This window comes from Mytilus galloprovincialis, unplaced genomic scaffold (genome assembly GCF_965363235.1).
Source record: "Mytilus galloprovincialis unplaced genomic scaffold, xbMytGall1.hap1.1 HAP1_SCAFFOLD_130, whole genome shotgun sequence".
NCBI lineage: Eukaryota > Metazoa > Mollusca > Bivalvia > Mytilida > Mytilidae > Mytilus > Mytilus galloprovincialis.
The window spans coordinates 49,850-63,875 of record NW_027468063.1 but is presented as its reverse complement, the minus strand read 5'-3'; the positions used below and the strand labels follow the sequence as shown (position 1 = coordinate 63,875).

The window sequence follows — 14,026 nt, the reverse complement described above, 5'->3', positions numbered from 1 at the left end:
GTATATAAGAACTTTTTGATAGTGAACACAATATTGTTGTATCAGATACGGAAAATTTATTAGAATTGCAATATCAGTTTTATAACAAATTGTATTCTTGTGTAGAAACAAATGAACATGCCATGGATGAATTGTTACAAAGTGTACCTATAAAGGTAAATATAGATGACCAAGAATTATGTGACAGTGATATATCAATTAATGAGATTTCTTCAGCTGTAAATAAGATGGCAAAGAATAAGAGTCCAGGGTCAGACGGACTTACTGTAGAGTTTTATTGTAAATTTTTTAATTTTTTAAAAGATATTTTATTGAAATTATATAATACAGTAGAAAATGACAAATCATTGACTAGATCTATGAGAAGTGGTCTCATATCTCTTATTTTTAAGAATAAAGGTGATAAGAGGGATTTACGAAATTATAGACCTATTTCACTTTTGCAAGTCGATTATAAAATTTTAGCTCGTGTTATGTCAAACAGGTTTAAAACTGTGCTTTGTAAAATTATTTCAAACAGTCAAACTTGTTGTATATCAGGAAGGGACATTGCAGATACAATTGCATGTATTAGAGATATAATAGATTTAATAGAAGATGAGAATATGGAAGCATATATTGTAAAATTTGATCAGGAAAAGGCGTTTGACAAATTATGTCATAAATATTTGGTAAAAGTGTTAGAAAAGTTTGGGTTTGGAAATAGATTTATAAATTGGATTAAAATATTTTATACTGATATACAAAGTTCTGTTAAATGTAATGGATTTTTGTCAAAATATTTTAAAATTAAGAATGGTATTCGTCAAGGACGCCCGCCCTATCAGTGCCTTATTATATGTGTTATCAGCAGAACCATTAGCATATAGAATTAAGAGTAATTGTAATATTAGAGGCATAGATATACCTTATAGTAATGAAATGGCGCTTATATTTCAACATGCCGATGACACAACATTATGTGTAAATGACAAGAGGTCAATATATGAAACTTTTGGTGTTTTTGATCTTTATAGTAGAGCGTCAGGTTCTACAGTTAATAAAAATAAATCTGAGATAATGTGTGTTGGAAAAGGTAAATTAAATGATTGTGATAAAAAAGACCTAGGTCTCAAAATTTGTGAAAACTGTATACAGGTCTTAGGAGTTTTTGTTGGGAAAAACCAAAACGAATGTATTGATAGAAATTGGAAAGATAAAATTAGAAAAATCACAAATATTGTAAATATGTGGAAACAGAGACATCTAACATTATCAGGTAGAGCTGTTGTAATTTCTTCATTGATGATGTCTAAGGTTTGGTATACTTTAGCTGTTTCATCTGTACCTCAGTGGGTTTCTGATAAATTGAAACAATTATGTATTAATTTTTTGTGGTCATCTGGCTCACACTTGTTAAAGTATAGAACAATTATTGGAAGTAAAGATACAGGAGGACTTAACATTCCTGATGTTCATTTAAAAATGTTGTCTTTTAGACTGAAATTTTTAGGAAGGTTTTTAAATCCTGATTGTAAAAGTTTATGGAAAAGTACATTTAATTATTTTTTGAAAAGAGTACATAACATGAACTTAGATAGAAGTGTGTTATTTATGTCTTTAGATACAAAAAGTATGTTATGTTTACCTCCTGTTTATAAGGAGATGATGGAAGCGTGGCAGTATATTAAACCAGAGATAAGTGTGGATCTCAGTACTGTTGATATTTATCACCAACCTTTGTTTTTTAATTCTGAAAAGTTTTTATCAAGTAAAATTAATGAGTGGGATTGTTTTATAACTGCTGGTATTGTACAATTAAAAGATATAACATATGAAGTAATTCCTGGATTTTTGTCAAGCCAGGCTATTTTTGAAATAATACAAGAAAAAGTGGAAAATGTTAGCTTTGATAGCATAAAGGTTAAATATGAAAAACTGTTAATGTTAATACCTGATGAGTGGAAAACTGTTGTATGCACAAAGTGCTTTGAGGTGCATGAAGAAGTTTCTAGCTATTTTATTGAGTACGAAAACAAAGTTAGTGTTGTAACTTCCTGTAACACTAAACGATTTTACTCAATTCTATTGACTAAATGTTTTATTAAACCAAATGGTTATGAATTTTGGAGAGATCATGGTGATGTGAACGAAAGTGAATTTGTTGACATTTGGAAACAAGTGCATAGTTATTGGAAGCCATCTGACTGTATTGATTTAGATTTTAAGATTGTTCATAACAGAATTTTTACAAATATTAAACTTAAGAAAATAAGGATATTAGACAGTGATTTATGTCAAAGTTGTAATAACGATCAAGAAGATTTATTTCATATTTTTCTAACATGTGAAAAATTGAAAGAATATCATGATTATATATTTAATATACTTTTTGAGTTGTTTGTAAAGTCTGAAATAGATTTGTTTCAAAAGTATACTTACAAGAGAATTTTCCTCCTTGGAATGACAGGAACAGTAAAAGGTGTTAATATTCATTTTGTTAATTTTATCCTTTCTGTTGCAAAACTATGTGTTATGAAACAGAGACAAATGATAAAAAACAATGTAAAAAGTGTAAATACAGTGGAATATTTCAAATATACTGTGAAACATTATGTAAGATATTTCTATACATATTGTAAATATACAAACAGACTTTCTGTTTTTAACAAGAAATTTTTAAATGATAATTGTATTGTTTTATTAGATGAAGATATCCTGGTGTTTAATTTGTAAATATGTAGTAAGATAAGATAACAGAATGACATTTTGAGATTTGAATTGAACATGTATGTTATATGTTTGTTTTTATAATACTATTGTAAATTGCAGTGAATGTTTTATTGAATAAAGATAAAAAAAAAAAAGTATCCCCGCCTGTCACGCGGGAGACCGGGGTTCGATTCCCCGCCGGGGAGGACATTATTTTTGTTATATCCTTCTAACATGTTGAATGTAAAGGTTGGCATGCAGCCACAACATATATGTGCTAATAAAAGATTCCACCAAAACCCCATTAATGAGTTCAAACTGTTTCTGACGTTTGGATGCTCTATAATCTGTTCAGACATTTCTTTTAAATGTAACTCCTAACTGTCCACCATATATTCGTGTTTCAAAAGGGTGTGTTAAAAAGCATTGACAAAAAACTATCCGAGCTTGCCAGGATTCGAACCTGGAATCTTCTGATCCGTAGTCAGACGCGTTATCCGTTGCGCCACAAGCCCTTAGACGCTGGTGTTCCTATTTTACTCTTTATACCTTTGACTCTTCGAATTGTCTTCAATGATATCTCGTATAGCCTTGTCCATTGTAGATGCATAACTCCCAGAATCAAACTTTTTTTTCCTGCAAATAACACTCCTATTCGTTATGATGCACACTTATTTCTCTCAGTTGAGGGAAGCGGGAAAAGTAGCTTTTCTGGCTTTTGTGTTGGTAATTTCAAAAGTTTAGCTTTATCTGTTAAAATTTGTGCTCTCACCTTCAAGTCCTCGGTAGTATAGTGGTTAGTATCCCCGCCTGTCACGCGGGAGACCGGGGTTCGATTCCCCGCCGGGGAGGACATTATTTTTGTTATATCCTTCTAACATGTTGAATGTAAAGGTTGGCATGCAGCCACAACATATATGTGCTAATAAAAGATTCCACCAAAACCCCATTAATGAGTTCAAACTGTTTCTGACGTTTGGATGCTCTATAATCTGTTCAGACATTTCTTTTAAATGTAACTCCTAACTGTCCACCATATATTCGTGTTTCAAAAGGGTGTGTTAAAAAGCATTGACAAAAAACTATCCGAGCTTGCCAGGATTCGAACCTGGAATCTTCTGATCCGTAGTCAGACGCGTTATCCGTTGCGCCACAAGCCCTTAGACGCTGGTGTTCCTATTTTACTCTTTATACCTTTGACTCTTCGAATTGTCTTCAATGATATCTCGTATAGCCTTGTCCATTGTAGATGCATAACTCCCAGAATCAAACTTTTTTTTCCTGCAAATAACACTCCTATTCGTTATGATGCACACTTATTTCTCTCAGTTGAGGGAAGCGGGAAAAGTAGCTTTTCTGGCTTTTGTGTTGGTAATTTCAAAAGTTTAGCTTTATCTGTTAAAATTTGTGCTCTCACCTTCAAGTCCTCGGTAGTATAGTGGTTAGTATCCCCGCCTGTCACGCGGGAGACCGGGGTTCGATTCCCCGCCGGGGAGGACATTATTTTTGTTATATCCTTCTAACATGTTGAATGTAAAGGTTGGCATGCAGCCACAACATATATGTGCTAATAAAAGATTCCACCAAAACCCCATTAATGAGTTCAAACTGTTTCTGACGTTTGGATGCTCTATAATCTGTTCAGACATTTCTTTTAAATGTAACTCCTAACTGTCCACCATATATTCGTGTTTCAAAAGGGTGTGTTAAAAAGCATTGACAAAAAACTATCCGAGCTTGCCAGGATTCGAACCTGGAATCTTCTGATCCGTAGTCAGACGCGTTATCCGTTGCGCCACAAGCCCTTAGACGCTGGTGTTCCTATTTTACTCTTTATACCTTTGACTCTTCGAATTGTCTTCAATGATATCTCGTATAGCCTTGTCCATTGTAGATGCATAACTCCCAGAATCAAACTTTTTTTTCCTGCAAATAACACTCCTATTCGTTATGATGCACACTTATTTCTCTCAGTTGAGGGAAGCGGGAAAAGTAGCTTTTCTGGCTTTTGTGTTGGTAATTTCAAAAGTTTAGCTTTATCTGTTAAAATTTGTGCTCTCACCTTCAAGTCCTCGGTAGTATAGTGGTTAGTATCCCCGCCTGTCACGCGGGAGACCGGGGTTCGATTCCCCGCCGGGGAGGACATTATTTTTGTTATATCCTTCTAACATGTTGAATGTAAAGGTTGGCATGCAGCCACAACATATATGTGCTAATTAAAGATTCCACCAAAACCCCATTAATGAGTTCAAACTGTTTCTGACGTTTGGATGCTCTATAATCTGTTCAGACATTTCTTTTAAATGTAACTCCTAACTGTCCACCATATATTCGTGTTTCAAAAGGGTGTGTTAAAAAGCATTGACAAAAAACTATCCGAGCTTGCCAGGATTCGAACCTGGAATCTTCTGATCCGTAGTCAGACGCGTTATCCGTTGCGCCACAAGCCCTTAGACGCTGGTGTTCCTATTTTACTCTTTATACCTTTGACTCTTCGAATTGTCTTCAATGATATCTCGTATAGCCTTGTCCATTGTAGATGCATAACTCCCAGAATCAAACTTTTTTTTCCTGCAAATAACACTCCTATTCGTTATGATGCACACTTATTTCTCTCAGTTGAGGGAAGCGGGAAAAGTAGCTTTTCTGGCTTTTGTGTTGGTAATTTCAAAAGTTTAGCTTTATCTGTTAAAATTTGTGCTCTCACCTTCAAGTCCTCGGTAGTATAGTGGTTAGTATCCCCGCCTGTCACGCGGGAGACCGGGGTTCGATTCCCCGCCGGGGAGGACATTATTTTTGTTATATCCTTCTAACATGTTGAATGTAAAGGTTGGCATGCAGCCACAACATATATGTGCTAATAAAAGATTCCACCAAAACCCCATTAATGAGTTCAAACTGTTTCTGACGTTTGGATGCTCTATAATCTGTTCAGACATTTCTTTTAAATGTAACTCCTAACTGTCCACCATATATTCGTGTTTCAAAAGGGTGTGTTAAAAAGCATTGACAAAAAACTATCCGAGCTTGCCAGGATTCGAACCTGGAATCTTCTGATCCGTAGTCAGACGCGTTATCCGTTGCGCCACAAGCCCTTAGACGCTGGTGTTCCTATTTTACTCTTTATACCTTTGACTCTTCGAATTGTCTTCAATGATATCTCGTATAGCCTTGTCCATTGTAGATGCATAACTCCCAGAATCAAACTTTTTTTTCCTGCAAATAACACTCCTATTCGTTATGATGCACACTTATTTCTCTCAGTTGAGGGAAGCGGGAAAAGTAGCTTTTCTGGCTTTTGTGTTGGTAATTTCAAAAGTTTAGCTTTATCTGTTAAAATTTGTGCTCTCACCTTCAAGTCCTCGGTAGTATAGTGGTTAGTATCCCCGCCTGTCACGCGGGAGACCGGGGTTCGATTCCCCGCCGGGGAGGACATTATTTTTGTTATATCCTTCTAACATGTTGAATGTAAAGGTTGGCATGCAGCCACAACATATATGTGCTAATAAAAGATTCCACCAAAACCCCATTAATGAGTTCAAACTGTTTCTGACGTTTGGATGCTCTATAATCTGTTCAGACATTTCTTTTAAATGTAACTCCTAACTGTCCACCATATATTCGTGTTTCAAAAGGGTGTGTTAAAAAGCATTGACAAAAAACTATCCGAGCTTGCCAGGATTCGAACCTGGAATCTTCTGATCCGTAGTCAGACGCGTTATCCGTTGCGCCACAAGCCCTTAGACGCTGGTGTTCCTATTTTACTCTTTATACCTTTGACTCTTCGAATTGTCTTCAATGATATCTCGTATAGCCTTGTCCATTGTAGATGCATAACTCCCAGAATCAAACTTTTTTTTCCTGCAAATAACACTCCTATTCGTTATGATGCACACTTATTTCTCTCAGTTGAGGGAAGCGGGAAAAGTAGCTTTTCTGGCTTTTGTGTTGGTAATTTCAAAAGTTTAGCTTTATCTGTTAAAATTTGTGCTCTCACCTTCAAGTCCTCGGTAGTATAGTGGTTAGTATCCCCGCCTGTCACGCGGGAGACCGGGGTTCGATTCCCCGCCGGGGAGGACATTATTTTTGTTATATCCTTCTAACATGTTGAATGTAAAGGTTGGCATGCAGCCACAACATATATGTGCTAATAAAAGATTCCACCAAAACCCCATTAATGAGTTCAAACTGTTTCTGACGTTTGGATGCTCTATAATCTGTTCAGACATTTCTTTTAAATGTAACTCCTAACTGTCCACCATATATTCGTGTTTCAAAAGGGTGTGTTAAAAAGCATTGACAAAAAACTATCCGAGCTTGCCAGGATTCGAACCTGGAATCTTCTGATCCGTAGTCACACGCGTTATCCGTTGCGCCACAAGCCCTTAGACGCTGGTGTTCCTATTTTACTCTTTATACCTTTGACTCTTCGAATTGTCTTCAATGATATCTCGTATAGCCTTGTCCATTGTAGATGCATAACTCCCAGAATCAAACTTTTTTTTCCTGCAAATAACACTCCTATTCGTTATGATGCACACTTATTTCTCTCAGTTGAGGGAAGCGGGAAAAGTAGCTTTTCTGGCTTTTGTGTTGGTAATTTCAAAAGTTTAGCTTTATCTGTTAAAATTTGTGCTCTCACCTTCAAGTCCTCGGTAGTATAGTGGTTAGTATCCCCGCCTGTCACGCGGGAGACCGGGGTTCGATTCCCCGCCGGGGAGGACATTATTTTTGTTATATCCTTCTAACATGTTGAATGTAAAGGTTGGCATGCAGCCACAACATATATGTGCTAATAAAAGATTCCACCAAAACCCCATTAATGAGTTCAAACTGTTTCTGACGTTTGGATGCTCTATAATCTGTTCAGACATTTCTTTTAAATGTAACTCCTAACTGTCCACCATATATTCGTGTTTCAAAAGGGTGTGTTAAAAAGCATTGACAAAAAACTATCCGAGCTTGCCAGGATTCGAACCTGGAATCTTCTGATCCGTAGTCAGACGCGTTATCCGTTGCGCCACAAGCCCTTAGACGCTGGTGTTCCTATTTTACTCTTTATACCTTTGACTCTTCGAATTGTCTTCAATGATATCTCGTATAGCCTTGTCCATTGTAGATGCATAACTCCCAGAATCAAACTTTTTTTTCCTGCAAATAACACTCCTATTCGTTATGATGCACACTTATTTCTCTCAGTTGAGGGAAGCGGGAAAAGTAGCTTTTCTGGCTTTTGTGTTGGTAATTTCAAAAGTTTAGCTTTATCTGTTAAAATTTGTGCTCTCACCTTCAAGTCCTCGGTAGTATAGTGGTTAGTATCCCCGCCTGTCACGCGGGAGACCGGGGTTCGATTCCCCGCCGGGGAGGACATTATTTTTGTTATATCCTTCTAACATGTTGAATGTAAAGGTTGGCATGCAGCCACAACATATATGTGCTAATAAAAGATTCCACCAAAACCCCATTAATGAGTTCAAACTGTTTCTGACGTTTGGATGCTCTATAATCTGTTCAGACATTTCTTTTAAATGTAACTCCTAACTGTCCACCATATATTCGTGTTTCAAAAGGGTGTGTTAAAAAGCATTGACAAAAAACTATCCGAGCTTGCCAGGATTCGAACCTGGAATCTTCTGATCCGTAGTCAGACGCGTTATCCGTTGCGCCACAAGCCCTTAGACGCTGGTGTTCCTATTTTACTCTTTATACCTTTGACTCTTCGAATTGTCTTCAATGATATCTCGTATAGCCTTGTCCATTGTAGATGCATAACTCCCAGAATCAAACTTTTTTTTCCTGCAAATAACACTCCTATTCGTTATGATGCACACTTATTTCTCTCAGTTGAGGGAAGCGGGAAAAGTAGCTTTTCTGGCTTTTGTGTTGGTAATTTCAAAAGTTTAGCTTTATCTGTTAAAATTTGTGCTCTCACCTTCAAGTCCTCGGTAGTATAGTGGTTAGTATCCCCGCCTGTCACGCGGGAGACCGGGGTTCGATTCCCCGCCGGGGAGGACATTATTTTTGTTATATCCTTCTAACATGTTGAATGTAAAGGTTGGCATGCAGCCACAACATATATGTGCTAATAAAAGATTCCACCAAAACCCCATTAATGAGTTCAAACTGTTTCTGACGTTTGGATGCTCTATAATCTGTTCAGACATTTCTTTTAAATGTAACTCCTAACTGTCCACCATATATTCGTGTTTCAAAAGGGTGTGTTAAAAAGCATTGACAAAAAACTATCCGAGCTTGCCAGGATTCGAACCTGGAATCTTCTGATCCGTAGTCAGACGCGTTATCCGTTGCGCCACAAGCCCTTAGACGCTGGTGTTCCTATTTTACTCTTTATACCTTTGACTCTTCGAATTGTCTTCAATGATATCTCGTATAGCCTTGTCCATTGTAGATGCATAACTCCCAGAATCAAACTTTTTTTTCCTGCAAATAACACTCCTATTCGTTATGATGCACACTTATTTCTCTCAGTTGAGGGAAGCGGGAAAAGTAGCTTTTCTGGCTTTTGTGTTGGTAATTTCAAAAGTTTAGCTTTATCTGTTAAAATTTGTGCTCTCACCTTCAAGTCCTCGGTAGTATAGTGGTTAGTATCCCCGCCTGTCACGCGGGAGACCGGGGTTCGATTCCCCGCCGGGGAGGACATTATTTTTGTTATATCCTTCTAACATGTTGAATGTAAAGGTTGGCATGCAGCCACAACATATATGTGCTAATAAAAGATTCCACCAAAACCCCATTAATGAGTTCAAACTGTTTCTGACGTTTGGATGCTCTATAATCTGTTCAGACATTTCTTTTAAATGTAACTCCTAACTGTCCACCATATATTCGTGTTTCAAAAGGGTGTGTTAAAAAGCATTGACAAAAAACTATCCGAGCTTGCCAGGATTCGAACCTGGAATCTTCTGATCCGTAGTCAGACGCGTTATCCGTTGCGCCACAAGCCCTTAGACGCTGGTGTTCCTATTTTACTCTTTATACCTTTGACTCTTCGAATTGTCTTCAATGATATCTCGTATAGCCTTGTCCATTGTAGATGCATAACTCCCAGAATCAAACTTTTTTTTCCTGCAAATAACACTCCTATTCGTTATGATGCACACTTATTTCTCTCAGTTGAGGGAAGCGGGAAAAGTAGCTTTTCTGGCTTTTGTGTTGGTAATTTCAAAAGTTTAGCTTTATCTGTTAAAATTTGTGCTCTCACCTTCAAGTCCTCGGTAGTATAGTGGTTAGTATCCCCGCCTGTCACGCGGGAGACCGGGGTTCGATTCCCCGCCGGGGAGGACATTATTTTTGTTATATCCTTCTAACATGTTGAATGTAAAGGTTGGCATGCAGCCACAACATATATGTGCTAATAAAAGATTCCACCAAAACCCCATTAATGAGTTCAAACTGTTTCTGACGTTTGGATGCTCTATAATCTGTTCAGACATTTCTTTTAAATGTAACTCCTAACTGTCCACCATATATTCGTGTTTCAAAAGGGTGTGTTAAAAAGCATTGACAAAAAACTATCCGAGCTTGCCAGGATTCGAACCTGGAATCTTCTGATCCGTAGTCAGACGCGTTATCCGTTGCGCCACAAGCCCTTAGACGCTGGTGTTCCTATTTTACTCTTTATACCTTTGACTCTTCGAATTGTCTTCAATGATATCTCGTATAGCCTTGTCCATTGTAGATGCATAACTCCCAGAATCAAACTTTTTTTTCCTGCAAATAACACTCCTATTCGTTATGATGCACACTTATTTCTCTCAGTTGAGGGAAGCGGGAAAAGTAGCTTTTCTGGCTTTTGTGTTGGTAATTTCAAAAGTTTAGCTTTATCTGTTAAAATTTGTGCTCTCACCTTCAAGTCCTCGGTAGTATAGTGGTTAGTATCCCCGCCTGTCACGCGGGAGACCGGGGTTCGATTCCCCGCCGGGGAGGACATTATTTTTGTTATATCCTTCTAACATGTTGAATGTAAAGGTTGGCATGCAGCCACAACATATATGTGCTAATAAAAGATTCCACCAAAACCCCATTAATGAGTTCAAACTGTTTCTGACGTTTGGATGCTCTATAATCTGTTCAGACATTTCTTTTAAATGTAACTCCTAACTGTCCACCATATATTCGTGTTTCAAAAGGGTGTGTTAAAAAGCATTGACAAAAAACTATCCGAGCTTGCCAGGATTCGAACCTGGAATCTTCTGATCCGTAGTCAGACGCGTTATCCGTTGCGCCACAAGCCCTTAGACGCTGGTGTTCCTATTTTACTCTTTATACCTTTGACTCTTCGAATTGTCTTCAATGATATCTCGTATAGCCTTGTCCATTGTAGATGCATAACTCCCAGAATCAAACTTTTTTTTCCTGCAAATAACACTCCTATTCGTTATGATGCACACTTATTTCTCTCAGTTGAGGGAAGCGGGAAAAGTAGCTTTTCTGGCTTTTGTGTTGGTAATTTCAAAAGTTTAGCTTTATCTGTTAAAATTTGTGCTCTCACCTTCAAGTCCTCGGTAGTATAGTGGTTAGTATCCCCGCCTGTCACGCGGGAGACCGGGGTTCGATTCCCCGCCGGGGAGGACATTATTTTTGTTATATCCTTCTAACATGTTGAATGTAAAGGTTGGCATGCAGCCACAACATATATGTGCTAATAAAAGATTCCACCAAAACCCCATTAATGAGTTCAAACTGTTTCTGACGTTTGGATGCTCTATAATCTGTTCAGACATTTCTTTTAAATGTAACTCCTAACTGTCCACCATATATTCGTGTTTCAAAAGGGTGTGTTAAAAAGCATTGACAAAAAACTATCCGAGCTTGCCAGGATTCGAACCTGGAATCTTCTGATCCGTAGTCAGAAGCGTTATCCGTTGCGCCACAAGCCCTTAGACGCTGGTGTTCCTATTTTACTCTTTATACCTTTGACTCTTCGAATTGTCTTCAATGATATCTCGTATAGCCTTGTCCATTGTAGATGCATAACTCCCAGAATCAAACTTTTTTTTCCTGCAAATAACACTCCTATTCGTTATGATGCACACTTATTTCTCTCAGTTGAGGGAAGCGGGAAAAGTAGCTTTTCTGGCTTTTGTGTTGGTAATTTCAAAAGTTTAGCTTTATCTGTTAAAATTTGTGCTCTCACCTTCAAGTCCTCGGTAGTATAGTGGTTAGTATCCCCGCCTGTCACGCGGGAGACCGGGGTTCGATTCCCCGCCGGGGAGGACATTATTTTTGTTATATCCTTCTAACATGTTGAATGTAAAGGTTGGCATGCAGCCACAACATATATGTGCTAATAAAAGATTCCACCAAAACCCCATTAATGAGTTCAAACTGTTTCTGACGTTTGGATGCTCTATAATCTGTTCAGACATTTCTTTTAAATGTAACTCCTAACTGTCCACCATATATTCGTGTTTCAAAAGGGTGTGTTAAAAAGCATTGACAAAAAACTATCCGAGCTTGCCAGGATTCGAACCTGGAATCTTCTGATCCGTAGTCAGACGCGTTATCCGTTGCGCCACAAGCCCTTAGACGCTGGTGTTCCTATTTTACTCTTTATACCTTTGACTCTTCGAATTGTCTTCAATGATATCTCGTATAGCCTTGTCCATTGTAGATGCATAACTCCCAGAATCAAACTTTTTTTTCCTGCAAATAACACTCCTATTCGTTATGATGCACACTTATTTCTCTCAGTTGAGGGAAGCGGGAAAAGTAGCTTTTCTGGCTTTTGTGTTGGTAATTTCAAAAGTTTAGCTTTATCTGTTAAAATTTGTGCTCTCACCTTCAAGTCCTCGGTAGTATAGTGGTTAGTATCCCCGCCTGTCACGCGGGAGACCGGGGTTCGATTCCCCGCCGGGGAGGACATTATTTTTGTTATATCCTTCTAACATGTTGAATGTAAAGGTTGGCATGCAGCCACAACATATATGTGCTAATAAAAGATTCCACCAAAACCCCATTAATGAGTTCAAACTGTTTCTGACGTTTGGATGCTCTATAATCTGTTCAGACATTTCTTTTAAATGTAACTCCTAACTGTCCACCATATATTCGTGTTTCAAAAGGGTGTGTTAAAAAGCATTGACAAAAAACTATCCGAGCTTGCCAGGATTCGAACCTGGAATCTTCTGATCCGTAGTCAGACGCGTTATCCGTTGCGCCACAAGCCCTTAGACGCTGGTGTTCCTATTTTACTCTTTATACCTTTGACTCTTCGAATTGTCTTCAATGATATCTCGTATAGCCTTGTCCATTGTAGATGCATAACTCCCAGAATCAAACTTTTTTTTCCTGCAAATAACACTCCTATTCGTTATGATGCACACTTATTTCTCTCAGTTGAGGGAAGCGGGAAAAGTAGCTTTTCTGGCTTTTGTGTTGGTAATTTCAAAAGTTTAGCTTTATCTGTTAAAATTTGTGCTCTCACCTTCAAGTCCTCGGTAGTATAGTGGTTAGTATCCCCGCCTGTCACGCGGGAGACCGGGGTTCGATTCCCCGCCGGGGAGGACATTATTTTTGTTATATCCTTCTAACATGTTGAATGTAAAGGTTGGCATGCAGCCACAACATATATGTGCTAATAAAAGATTCCACCAAAACCCCATTAATGAGTTCAAACTGTTTCTGACGTTTGGATGCTCTATAATCTGTTCAGACATTTCTTTTAAATGTAACTCCTAACTGTCCACCATATATTCGTGTTTCAAAAGGGTGTGTTAAAAAGCATTGACAAAAAACTATCCGAGCTTGCCAGGATTCGAACCTGGAATCTTCTGATCCGTAGTCAGACGCGTTATCCGTTGCGCCACAAGCCCTTAGACGCTGGTGTTCCTATTTTACTCTTTATACCTTTGACTCTTCGAATTGTCTTCAATGATATCTCGTATAGCCTTGTCCATTGTAGATGCATAACTCCCAGAATCAAACTTTTTTTTCCTGCAAATAACACTCCTATTCGTTATGATGCACACTTATTTCTCTCAGTTGAGGGAAGCGGGAAAAGTAGCTTTTCTGGCTTTTGTGTTGGTAATTTCAAAAGTTTAGCTTTATCTGTTAAAATTTGTGCTCTCACCTTCAAGTCCTCGGTAGTATAGTGGTTAGTATCCCCGCCTGTCACGCGGGAGACCGGGGTTCGATTCCCCGCCGGGGAGGACATTATTTTTGTTATATCCTTCTAACATGTTGAATGTAAAGGTTGGCATGCAGCCACAACATATATGTGCTAATAAAAGATTCCACCAAAACCCCATTAATGAGTTCAAACTGTTTCTGACGTTTGGATGCTCTATAATCTGTTCAGACATTTCTTTTAAAT

At 38.0% G+C, this 14,026-nt stretch overlaps 15 non-coding genes across 15 annotated transcripts; all 15 read right to left on the bottom strand.

Annotated features, from left to right (window-relative positions):
* Positions 1-3,133: 3,133 nt before the first annotated feature.
* Trnar-acg (transfer RNA arginine (anticodon ACG)) lies at positions 3,134-3,206 on the bottom strand. Its single transcript has one exon. It is a non-coding gene; the product is annotated as a tRNA-Arg (tRNA).
* Positions 3,207-3,778: 572 nt separating this feature from the next.
* Positions 3,779-3,851, bottom strand: Trnar-acg (transfer RNA arginine (anticodon ACG)). Its single transcript has one exon. It is a non-coding gene; the product is annotated as a tRNA-Arg (tRNA).
* Positions 3,852-4,423: 572 nt separating this feature from the next.
* Positions 4,424-4,496, bottom strand: Trnar-acg (transfer RNA arginine (anticodon ACG)). The gene has a single exon. It is a non-coding gene; the product is annotated as a tRNA-Arg (tRNA).
* A 572-nt stretch (positions 4,497-5,068) lies between these two features.
* Trnar-acg (transfer RNA arginine (anticodon ACG)) lies at positions 5,069-5,141 on the bottom strand. The gene has a single exon. It is a non-coding gene; the product is annotated as a tRNA-Arg (tRNA).
* A 572-nt stretch (positions 5,142-5,713) lies between these two features.
* Positions 5,714-5,786, bottom strand: Trnar-acg (transfer RNA arginine (anticodon ACG)). Its single transcript has one exon. It is a non-coding gene; the product is annotated as a tRNA-Arg (tRNA).
* Positions 5,787-6,358: 572 nt separating this feature from the next.
* On the bottom strand, positions 6,359-6,431 carry Trnar-acg (transfer RNA arginine (anticodon ACG)). The gene has a single exon. It is a non-coding gene; the product is annotated as a tRNA-Arg (tRNA).
* Positions 6,432-7,648: 1,217 nt separating this feature from the next.
* Positions 7,649-7,721, bottom strand: Trnar-acg (transfer RNA arginine (anticodon ACG)). Its single transcript has one exon. It is a non-coding gene; the product is annotated as a tRNA-Arg (tRNA).
* A 572-nt stretch (positions 7,722-8,293) lies between these two features.
* On the bottom strand, positions 8,294-8,366 carry Trnar-acg (transfer RNA arginine (anticodon ACG)). Its single transcript has one exon. It is a non-coding gene; the product is annotated as a tRNA-Arg (tRNA).
* Positions 8,367-8,938: 572 nt separating this feature from the next.
* On the bottom strand, positions 8,939-9,011 carry Trnar-acg (transfer RNA arginine (anticodon ACG)). The gene has a single exon. It is a non-coding gene; the product is annotated as a tRNA-Arg (tRNA).
* Positions 9,012-9,583: 572 nt separating this feature from the next.
* Trnar-acg (transfer RNA arginine (anticodon ACG)) lies at positions 9,584-9,656 on the bottom strand. The gene has a single exon. It is a non-coding gene; the product is annotated as a tRNA-Arg (tRNA).
* A 572-nt stretch (positions 9,657-10,228) lies between these two features.
* Positions 10,229-10,301, bottom strand: Trnar-acg (transfer RNA arginine (anticodon ACG)). Its single transcript has one exon. It is a non-coding gene; the product is annotated as a tRNA-Arg (tRNA).
* Positions 10,302-10,873: 572 nt separating this feature from the next.
* On the bottom strand, positions 10,874-10,946 carry Trnar-acg (transfer RNA arginine (anticodon ACG)). The gene has a single exon. It is a non-coding gene; the product is annotated as a tRNA-Arg (tRNA).
* Positions 10,947-12,163: 1,217 nt separating this feature from the next.
* On the bottom strand, positions 12,164-12,236 carry Trnar-acg (transfer RNA arginine (anticodon ACG)). Its single transcript has one exon. It is a non-coding gene; the product is annotated as a tRNA-Arg (tRNA).
* A 572-nt stretch (positions 12,237-12,808) lies between these two features.
* On the bottom strand, positions 12,809-12,881 carry Trnar-acg (transfer RNA arginine (anticodon ACG)). Its single transcript has one exon. It is a non-coding gene; the product is annotated as a tRNA-Arg (tRNA).
* Positions 12,882-13,453: 572 nt separating this feature from the next.
* Trnar-acg (transfer RNA arginine (anticodon ACG)) lies at positions 13,454-13,526 on the bottom strand. The gene has a single exon. It is a non-coding gene; the product is annotated as a tRNA-Arg (tRNA).
* Positions 13,527-14,026: the final 500 nt, after the last annotated feature.